This window comes from Pongo pygmaeus, chromosome 23 (genome assembly GCF_028885625.2).
Source record: "Pongo pygmaeus isolate AG05252 chromosome 23, NHGRI_mPonPyg2-v2.0_pri, whole genome shotgun sequence".
Classification (NCBI taxonomy): Eukaryota; Metazoa; Chordata; class Mammalia; order Primates; family Hominidae; genus Pongo; species Pongo pygmaeus.
In genome coordinates, this window is record NC_085931.1 from 37,000,288 (window position 1) to 37,011,294 (window position 11,007).

The 11,007-nt window shown below is 45.1% G+C and overlaps 1 long non-coding RNA gene across 1 annotated transcript; it reads right to left on the reverse strand.

Moving 5' to 3' along the window:
- Positions 1-3,779: 3,779 nt before the first annotated feature.
- LOC134739368 (uncharacterized) lies at positions 3,780-10,631 on the reverse strand. The gene is made up of 6 exons (XR_010125964.1): positions 10,501-10,631; positions 8,631-8,760; positions 5,910-6,380; positions 4,626-5,163; positions 4,106-4,159; positions 3,780-4,019 (listed from the first exon to the last, which is right to left on the reverse strand). It is a non-coding gene; the product is annotated as an uncharacterized LOC134739368 (long non-coding RNA).
- Positions 10,632-11,007: the final 376 nt, after the last annotated feature.

An 11,007-nucleotide genomic window follows, 5' to 3' on the forward strand; every position in this document is an offset into this window, starting at 1 on the left:
ATCAAGTCACTGCAGGGAAGACAGTTGTCCTGGAAAGCACCTGAAACTCCACAGGACTTTTGTGAGCGAACAATAAACCATTGTTGCATTAAGCAACTCAAGTTTTGAAGTTTGTTATAGCGGCATACCCTAACCTATACTGATTAAAACAATGATTGATCAATCAAGTCCATTTATCTGCTTGTGGTTCTTGCTCTGAATGCATTAGTGGGTTGGTGGATACTGCCCTTTCAGGGGCTGATGGACTTACTTCCAGAGCAGATTTTGGGTAAAGTAGATGGAATCTGGGACTCCTAGTCCAGAGATCTGCCATGACACTCATGCCCTTTTATGCAATCTGAAGCTGTTCCCTTACAGTTCAGATGCCTTAAATGGCTGAGAGGAAGGAACATGGACAGCCCAAACATCAGGGGCCTCAACTGGCTCCTTTACAGTCACATAGCCCCCCCTGCACATATTGGGGTGCCCAGTGGAATTAAGATGTGGAATACCATGGTCATCTTGGTTGGGTATTTCCCCAACCAGAATCCACACTCACCTTTATTTGGATACCAGCACCTTAATTTTGTATTGAAAACCACTCATTGGATGCAAGCTTGGTGGGCTTTTCAATCAAAAGGCACCATCCTCATTTTCCCAAAAGGGGGCACATGACTCAACCTCAGTAGTGATTCATGCCAAAGTGCAGCCACTTCGAAGAAGTGGGGAGGGTCCCTGCTTCCTAGATCCTCAGAACTGCTTTGGTGCTCTCCCAGGTTCAACTCCCTTTGGTCTGTGAGATACTCCTATCCTTCTAACAAAGCCCTCCAACACTTTTCTGGCTGAATGTCGTCAGCCTCAGTTCCTTTCCACCAAAGAACCCTAAGAAATGTATAGTGATGAATGTCATCTCATATCAACAAAGCCCCTGTCATATGCTGGTGCCTTGCTGCACTCTGTTATCTCATTATTCTAACCTTGGAATGTATTTTATGTCTGATGTAAACATAATCATAAACGAAGTCAACATAACTCAGTAGATAAGGAAGATGTAGTTTTATGTATTCACTCAACAAACATACTGTGATTGCCAACTATAAGCAAATGCACTTCTAGGTACTAAGAATAAAGCAACAAATGAAACAGATTTAAAAAAAAAACACCACCCTCATGCAACTGACATTCTAGTTGGAAGAAGCAGACATAAACAGCGCAAATAAGTAACAATATAATATTCAGATGCTGAGACGTGCAATGGGGAAATAAAACAGGGCAGGAGGATGGGGAGAACATGGAACAGGAACTGGGGGCAGATGAAGAGGGATTGCAATTTTAAACTCCTTGTTCAGGGAAGACCTTGCAGAGATTTGAGCAAAACCTGGATAATAGAGTTGTGTGTTCTCTTGTTCATGTCTCCAAATTCCATTTTGCAGGTGATTCGGTTTATAGGGTTGTTGTGGGAACAGGATCTGACACTTAATAAGCACACAATAAACATCATCTGGAAAACGAGCTTGAAGGAGCCGCCATTCAGATGCCAAGTCAGCTCTGGGTGTGTGGGGAGCGTCAGTACTCACCCTCCAATTCCCAGCTGTCACACTGAGGCTGCTGCATCCCAGAGGCCCCAGGCAGAGCCCCTTCTCCTTCAGGTCCTGGGAACTGCTAAGGCTGAGGCCTCAGAGGTTGTTGAGCCTTCAGATCACCAGGCCCTGACCCAGACTGCTCTAATTAGGGACATCCAACAGAGATGGGGACAGGTGGGGAGAGAGAGAGGGAAAGGGAAAAGTGGGGAGAGGAAGAGAAAGAGGAAAGAGAAGGAGAGGGAGAGGAAAGTGAGAGAGAGAAAGAGGAAGGAGGGGAGAAGAAAGAGGGAGAGAAAGGAGAAAGAGGACGAAGAGAGAGAGAGAGAAAAGAGAGATGGTGGAGAGAGAAGAGAGAGAAAGAGGGGGAGAGAGGAAAGAGAGAGATAAAGAAAGGGAGAGAGAGGTGAGAGACAGAGGAAGAGAGAAGAGAGAGAGAAGAGAGGGGAAGAGAGAGGAAAGAGGGAGGAAGGGAAGTAAGACAGAGTGGAAGAGAGCGGGAGGAAAGAGAAGAGGAGAGAGGGAAGGAGGGAGAGAGAGCAAAGAGGGAGAGAGAAAGTAGAAAGAGATGAGAAAAGAGAGAGAAAAGAGAAAGAGAGGGATAGAGGCAGACGGAAAGGGGGAGATGGAGGGAGAAGAAGGGGAGGAAGTAGAGGGAAGGAGGGAGGGAGAGAACAGAAAAGCAGTGCACTAGGAGGGAGGGGAGTGTATCTTGCTGGAGAGAAGCAGGTAGAACTGTGGGGCCTCTGCAGTGGGTTAGTGGCTTTGACCCAGGTGGCTAGGGTACAGTTCCTCTAACATCTCCAGCTCCTCCCTGCTGCCCTATCCTGCCTACATTCAAGAAATGGTCCTGGGCATGGATTTGGGATATAGGTGAACCTGGGTTCTCCTGGGTTCGAACCCCATCTCTGCCATTGCCTGGACAGGTGAACTTGAGCAATCCCACTACTCTTTCATTCTCAACTGAATAATATCAACTTCACAGGTTAAAGTGAGGATCATGATGTGGTTTACGGAAGGCACGCTGGCATGTGCCAAGCACACAAGGGGTGCTTAGTCAACATTCGATGCTGCTGTTATCACTCTAACCAGGTTTGGGGATTAGCTGTGTCCTGGCTCTGGGTCCTTGGACTCTGGGGTGAACTCAGCCCCTGAGGAGACTCCTGGTCTCTGAAACTTTTATGCAAAGCCAGGGTTAGGGTTCTGAACAGGAACTTTCTGCACAGCAGCTCTTAGTCCCAGCTGCACACTGGAATCACCTTGGGACTTTAAAAAAAATACAGATCCTGGGCCCACACCCAGAGAATCTCACATAATTAACTCAGGGTGCAACCTGGGCATCTGAATTTCTAAAAGCTCCATGGATGATTCCAAGATGCAGCCAAAGTTGAGAAGCACTGTCTAGGGCTTTGATTTAATCTTCCATATTTATTCCTAAAGAAGGAGATATACCCAGACACCATTTCCTTAGGCAGCCACACAGACCACCGGATTATTAATTTTTTTCAAATTTGGTTCCGCAAGCATTTGTTAAGCATCCACTATGTTCCTGGAACATTGTTAGACACTGAATAAGCACTGTTCCTGCCCTCAAGCAACTTGAAGTCTGGGTGGCCATACAGTGAATAAACACAATGCTCGAGAAGGCCACAGGAGCGGTGAGGAAAGAAACATCACCCAAATGCAGGAATGCATGGGAAAGAAGCGGGTGCAGGGTCACACCTAAAGCACAACGTGGAAAAATAAGTAGCAGTCTTCTCTAGTAGAGAGGTAGGGGGAAGGTGGATAGCCCATGCTGTTCAGGGTTGAACAGCATGAACAAACGTGGATTGGTGAAAAACTTCTAGGGAGAAGGGACAAAATGAGGAGGGAAGTTGCCTATAGGCAGGACTATATAGCAAAGGGAGAAAGGGCAGGAGAGGAATCCAGGTAGCAAAGGTATTACAGCCAGGCTTAGATCCATGGGGTTCATATTATGGGAACTGGGGAGCCATGGAAGGCTGTAGGTTAAGGGGAAGCCTTTATCCTGTGCTTAAGACTTCAGGGTGTGGCTGCTGTTAAGTGCTGGGGTGTGGGGCATCTGAAGAAGAAAAAGTCTGTGCTTGGCAATTTCCTCTCAAGTAATTTTATTCCATTCCCTTCCATCATGCAGAAACCTGAAGTTATCCTGAGAACAAACGTCACTGCCATGGAAACAGTAAGAGAAACAAACAATGCGTGCACTGTACAAAATTGTACATAAAGGCTGTTTATTTTTCATACCATTATTTTAATAGGTGGGGATGGCAGTGATGGGCTGGAGGAACAGCAGGCTTTAATGGTGCTGCTAACGTTGCCTATTCTTAAAATGACTTGAAATGGTCACAGACATTCAGCCATTGGCACTTAGATCATGTCTCTGGCTGGGAACTCCCGCTGGTTTAGAATCTCACTGCCGGGAAGCATCACCTGTTCCTGAAACTGAAAGGCAGTATGGCCAAGTGGTTATAGACTCAAGCCAGAGGTCAGACAGCCCTGGGTTCCAGTCCTACTTCTGTCACACTTACTGAGTGGTGACTGTTGGCAAATTTCATCACCCCTCCGAGCCTCTGTTTACTCATCTGTGAAGTGGAAATATAGTCATTCATTTATTCCTTCATTTGAAAGTTAACAAGACTTCACTGAAAACTTGCTATGTGCTTTGTTCTAAGGGTCCTGGCATCCATTGAGCTTAAAGCCTAGTGGGAGAGCAGAGATAATATACCTGCAAACACATAAATAAGAGATATAATTGTAGATAGTGATAGAGGCTAAGAAAGATTTAAAACCAAGGTTGTTCTCTCTGATGAGATGTCAGTCTAGCCGGCCACAGAAAGAGGAGGAAGAGCCAGCTGCTTATATATCAGAAGGAAAGGCCTTCCAGGCAGGGACACAGCAAGAGGAAAGTCCTAGACAGACCTAAGATTAGAATCCTTGCAGCTGGGGTTTTATAAAAGGAGGTACAAGATAAGGCCAAATAGGGAGGAGAGACCAGATCAGAAGGGTCCTATAGGATAAGGTAGGAGTTTGGGTTATAATAATACTAACCTTCTAGAGTGGTTGTAAGGATTACATGAAATGTCAAGTGGTAAACTCTAAGCAGCTGCTTAAAAAAATGTCAGCTTTCACTTTCATCAAGACAACTGTAGTAGAACTCATCATCTCTTGGGTCTAGTTGCTGACATCATAGAATTATTGAATTTCAGAAGTGAGAGATCATTTTTCCTAATTTTTCATATGGGTGAATTAAGGGCAAGGGACTTACAGAAGTCACACGGGAGTTAGTGGTAGAGGCTCTGGGCTTTCCAATTTCTGCCCACTGTCCATTGAGTTCTTGAACTCAAACCCATGCCATGATCCCTATGGGGAAATTCCTTGGCCTCTGTTTCTGCTGGGTGGTACTTCCTTCTAGGGGACAGTGTAGGGTCATGAAAAACCACAGACCTGGTGCTGCGAGTGTGTGGCTTCTCCCTGTGAGCCTCAGAGTGTCCACAGACATTAGTCCTTCTTCCCTCCTCCTGACACAGAGGCTATGTCTGTCCTCCTGTATCCTCCATGGCACAGAGGCTGGACGTTGGCTGGGGAGCTGAGAGAAAGGACAGGCTATTGATCAGTAGGGACCTGACCCAGTCTGGCCTTTTCAATATTCCATACTAAGAGAGTGGTGAGATTTGAGAGGAGGGCGAAGGGCTGGAGAATGTTCCTGTAATTGAACAGAGCAGTGCTGCCTTAGTTAATTTCGAGTGAGGAGGCTCACACAAAAAATGGGTCAGATTGACCAAGCCCCTGATGGGTTTGGAAGTTTTACTTATTCTGCACCCTTAACCCCAGCTGGACTTTCCTCTGGGTATAGACATCCATAAATACACGTAATAAACCCTATGAGAGAAGAGATTTTTCTAGTATTTGGGTTCTGTTTTTCATATACAATTTATATAATGCATGATCATTGCTCCTGTTTATTGAGCACCTAATACAGGCTGGAAAATCAGTTCAGCAGTGAACATGCATCCCCTCTTTTACTTCCATAATAACCCTAGGAAGTAGTTATTAATAGTCTTCACCTTATACAGACAAGTAAATCGACATTTAAAAGTTACTCACATAGGAGAGAGTTCTGATATGTCTGACTCCAAATAAACCTGCTGATTCCAGAGGGTACGTGAACTCATGGGGTCCCCAAACACAAAAGTCTTAGAATAACTCATAGATGTGTGCTGCTGTGCTGACACAGGCTGTTCTTTATGGACTGAAAAATGTATGTGTTACAGTTTATAATGCCATAAGAGTGTATAAATATACACAGTATTTTTAATTGATTTTTATTCTCACCTTTGAGGCCCAAGAACATAACCCTTAGTCAGGAAAATCTCCCAGCTGGGTTTGCAGGAACTTGACTGTGGGGGCCCGATCCAATCCAATATGTTTGTCCCTCTCTTTCAGCCTCCTCCACATTCCTGATGGTGCGCTGGTTTTCCTTCCTGTCTGGCCAACAAGCCTCTGGAGAACGACCATCCATCTTACAGGCTCACTTTGTATTCTGTAAACTTTCAGTTTGAAAATAAACGCATTGTCTCCCTGTCAAAGCTCTACCGTGCATGGGTATTTCTCAAGAGCCAGGGTGGATGGTACAGACAGACAAAGCATTTCCAAGGAAACCAAAGGGACATAATTGCTTCTTTCCAGGTAATGTGGATGCACTGGATGGGGTCGGCTGCGTCACAGTGGATCATTTTCTTGTTAGCGTCTGGCCAGAGTGATGTGAGTACCACGGGCTTCCTGAATGATGCTGCACAGGCCCATCTGCAAGTTACAAAGACCAAATTGAAAATAGATCATGGAGACACTGGTTGGATACTCTGCCTTCCCTTGAAAGATCCACGGTGGGTTTGTCTCCTGAGACATACTATTGCTGGGACTTTTTTTTCTTTTCATTTTCTTCTTATCTTTTAAGATGACTTTTTTTTTGTATTTCATTTTTACCCTAAGACAAAAGATTGTTCTCTTTTTTTCTCTCAGTGATTAAAATCTTTCTATCAACCAGATGTTCCTAAGCGGGATACATGATGCAAGGTTTGGCAGGGCGGGGGTGTGAATAAATGTGCGTTGATGGAGAAAGTAGTCACTGAGCATAGGCTGTCTGATGACCTCAAAATCAAGCCCCTGATTAATCATGATCTGAGTAGACAAAGAAATGGGATCACAGACACATGATGACAATGACTTCCATTAATTGCAATGATGCTGTTTTAGCCTCAGGACCTTGCACTTGCTGTGTTCTCCACCAGGAATGTGCTGCAATCTGCGCTTGGTGTCTGTCTCATCATTCCTTTCTCTACTTAAATGTCTCCTATTCTAGGAACCCATCCCTGATCATTCAAAAAGAACTTGCCTCTTTTACTGTCAAATCACCTTGCTTTATCTTCCTCATAGAATTAAAGCTCTCTGAAATTCCTATTTATTAATGACTTTATGGTCTATTTCTCATCTGTACAAAATAAGCTCCAGAGAGCAAGAACTTTGTCTTGTTTGCTGTGTATTATCAGTGCCCAGAACAGTGCCTGACATATGCACTATCCTAAGTGCTTTATAATGACTGTGTCATTGATTGCTAAATGATAGCCTTTCGTTGAAATGATTACTGGAGGGTTAATTCAGTTGTTCAAAATCACACCACTGTTAGTTAGTGGCAGATAAACCATTCAGATTGAGGCTTGTTGGGTTTGAAGGTCCAGGCTTTTAACCACTCTGCTAAACTGCCTCCCCTGGCATACAGCATTAATTTTGGAAGTGGTTTGGGCTCTTGTGTTGCCAGACTTCACTAGACTGTCAGCCCTGGAGAGCCAGAGACAGAGTCTGTTGCATCCACAGCACTCAGCACTGCTTGCCACGTGGTAGCCATTCAATAAACAGTAAATGCTCAAACAGTATTTGTAGATAGATGGACAGATGGGTGAGTGGGTGGGTGGTTGAGTGGATGGATGGGTGGATGAATGGGTGAATGGAAGGGAGGAGGGAAGGAAGAAAAGAAGAAAGGGAGGAAAGAAGGAACGGTAGGTAGAGGGATAGATGAATTGTTGGATGGATGCATGGACTAGTAAATATATGGTCAAATAGGTGGGTTAGTGTAGATAGGTGGGTAGATGAATAAGGAAACAGAGTCTCAGAGAGACTGGTGACTCACTTAATGTCACACAGCATTAGCCTTTAGTCCATCAGTTCGTGGGATCTTCTCTATAACCCTAGGAAATAAGTGCCATAATATCCCCTCATCCACGAGGATATTATTATCCATTTATGTCAATCACTCCATGTGATAAGTGTTATTTTTATCCCTACTTCTCAGAAGAGGAAAATAAAGCTCAGAGAGGTTAAGTAACTTGCCCTTGTCATCCTGTAAGGAAGAGGCGAGGCTAGGATATAACCCTTTGTCACCACTGTACTAATTTTAACCGCATAAGAGCTGATGCTCTGTTTATCACATGGCAAAATATAAGGTGAATAGAATTGTAGGCACACATCATCTAATCAGCAGAGAAGCTAAAATTATCTCCCCAGGTGGCATTGGGTAGCAGGAAGCTCACCCTGACACCAGAGTCTAGGCAGGACGTCCCCTATTAGACGGACCACAACATCACTGCCATGGAAACGGTAAAAGGTAAACCAAGTGTACGATATCGAGCAAGTTACTTTGCCTCCCTGGCCCTCAGTTTCTTCATCTGTAAAATGGCTATCAAAATTGTGATTGCAGATTTTCAACTGCAAACTGTTCTAGTCCCTTTCAGAATTCTATTTCTATTATGCTATTTCTTCTTCCAAAAATAGTCTTGATATTTCTCCTAAATAATCACTTTACGTTCCCAACATCACAATCTCAGATAATCAGGTCTGTGTCCCATTTCCTCAAGACTTTTCTCTGTGCCTTGTTTTAGCCAGCAAATGGAATGAGTAAATCACTGTCCATATGTTCAATGGGTTAATGGTTTACAGTGTCACTTCTTCCACATAAGACACTTGCATGCAAGCAATGATCTAGAAGTTCAATGTACTTACCAAAGTGAGTAACCCCATTGATGGACTTTTAGTGATTGTGGCTCTTCTGGTAGCGACGAGGGGTTGAAGCTTCAGGAGGTAGCAACCAAATCATAGCACAGAGGCAGCCACCAAATTTCTGGGAAGTAGCCTGTGAAGGTGAAATGGGTTCTGGCTCTGTAGTCAGGGCTGGCCTTGAATCTGCCAAATCCCACTGCTTCCTGACTGCGTGACCTTGGCTGGGTTGGGACCCCCCACAAAAAATCAGATACTTGTCTTTCAGATGGCAATAACCACACCTCATTTTCAGGATGATTATGAAATTGAAATGAGAGACCGTGCTCGGTGTGGGACAGCACCTGGCAAACAGTGGATTCTTTACACAATAGTTTCCTTCTCAGTTGGGTTGTTTGGTTTTTTTCTTGTACATTTGTTTAAGTTCCTTATAGATGCTGGGTATTAGACTTTTGCAGATGCATAGTTTGCAAAAATTTTCTCCCATTCTGTAGGTTGTCTGACATTACTGGGTATATACCCAAAGGAATATAAATTGTTCTATTATAAAGACACATGCACATGTATGTTCATTGCAGCACTATTCACAAGAGCAAAGACATGGAATCAACCTAAATGCTCATCAATGAATGAGCATATATATATGGTACATATACACCATGGAATACTATTTAGCCATAAAAAAGAATGAGATCATGTTCTTTGCAAAAACATGAATGGAGCTGGAGACCATTATCCTTAGCACGCTAATGAAGGAACAGAAAACCAAATATCACAAGTTCTCACTTATAGGTGGGAGCTAAATGATGAGAGCACACAGACGCATAGAGGGGAACAACACACACAGACGCCTACCAGAGGGTGGAAGGCAGGAGGAGGGAGAGGATCAGAAAAAAATAACTATTAAGTACTAGGCTTAATACCTGGTTGGTGAAATCATCTGTACAACAAACTCCCATGACACAAGTTTGCACACATAACAAACCTGCATATATACCCCTGAACCTAGGAATTAAAAATAGTTTCCTTGCCTCCAAGTATGGAGCTAACCTATCTCTTTGTTTTTCTCTCGCTCGCTTTCTTCCCTTTCCCCTCTTCCTCCATCTTCCTTGCTTCTTTAGGTTTCCATTGAACAAGTCTCACTGAGCACCCACTGCATGCCTGCATTATACTACACAGAGCCTGAGTGTATAGCCACTAACAGGCAAGGTCATTCCACAGAGAGCTGGCAGCCTCATACAGTAAAGCATGGAGTGCTTCATCTTCTCCAAAGGAGAAATCAGCCCTCCTGCATCCCTGCCTCAGCCACCTTCTTTATAAAAACCAGTTGGGTTTACTGCCAGGAATGGAAACCTCTTGCAGCTGAGGATAGGATTTTATGGGGGGCTCTCTGTCCCCCAAAGCTTGAGGCAGGTCTGGGCCTATAGTGAGTGGCCTGTAAAAGAGCATTGTTTGAGTGAGTAAATGGGGAAGCTCTGGGTGTGGAGAGTCTTCTGAAACCCTGGGCCAGAGTGCTCCTCCTTCCCTCCTCTATCCAGTGTTCACCTCCCCCACCCATTCTTTCTAGGGACTCCCGGCTCCACCACGCTGCTAAAGACATATTCCTCCCCCTGTTGCTGCCTGCAACCTTCTCTCCATCTGCTCCCTCTGCCTGTTCAGGCTGCAGTGTGTAGATAGTATGGCAAGGTAGGGTGGGGGGAGGAGGACAGCTTCTAAATTGGGTGAGAGGCCTGTAAAGCCTGACCGGTCTGCCAAGGCTAGGCAGGGAGAGACAGTCAGTCTCCAGGACTGTGCATAAGCTTGTCCCCACCTAGCTCTCTGCCAATGTCTGTCCCCAAGTATCCGCTTGTCCCCCTCATTGATTGTCCCTCACTACCTCTATTTGTGGAGAAAAGACTTTGCTTGAGAATCAGGCCTGGGCAAGAATGCAGCAGAGGTGGGCCTTGCAGTCCTGCTCAGATAGGGAAGCGGGTACAGGAAGAGGCAAGCGGCTGACCTGAGAGGAAGCCTTGCAGCTCTAGTGCCCTGCCGGCAGTGGGGTTGTGGGAGACAGGGCTCAGTTTAAAAAGTGGAGATGGATCTTAATTTAGAGTTCGTGATTGGGCTTCAGAGGGGTGCAGACCCCCTCGTGTTATATGCACAATTTTGTGGCTATGTGTAGAGTTCTAGCAGATTCACAGCTCTCACCAGATCCACAGAGTTAGAGACTTTCTAGGTTATGGGGACTCACTTTGGAAGCAGCGGGGCCCTGGCGGGGAAGCAGGCTGGCTGGACCCCAGAGGGCTCTGGAAAGAACTGGAACTGGGATGTATCTGGAAGGCTGGGCAGGCAATGGAAAGCTCCGGGCTGCTCATAAGCTCGGTTTCCAGGCCTCCATCTCACC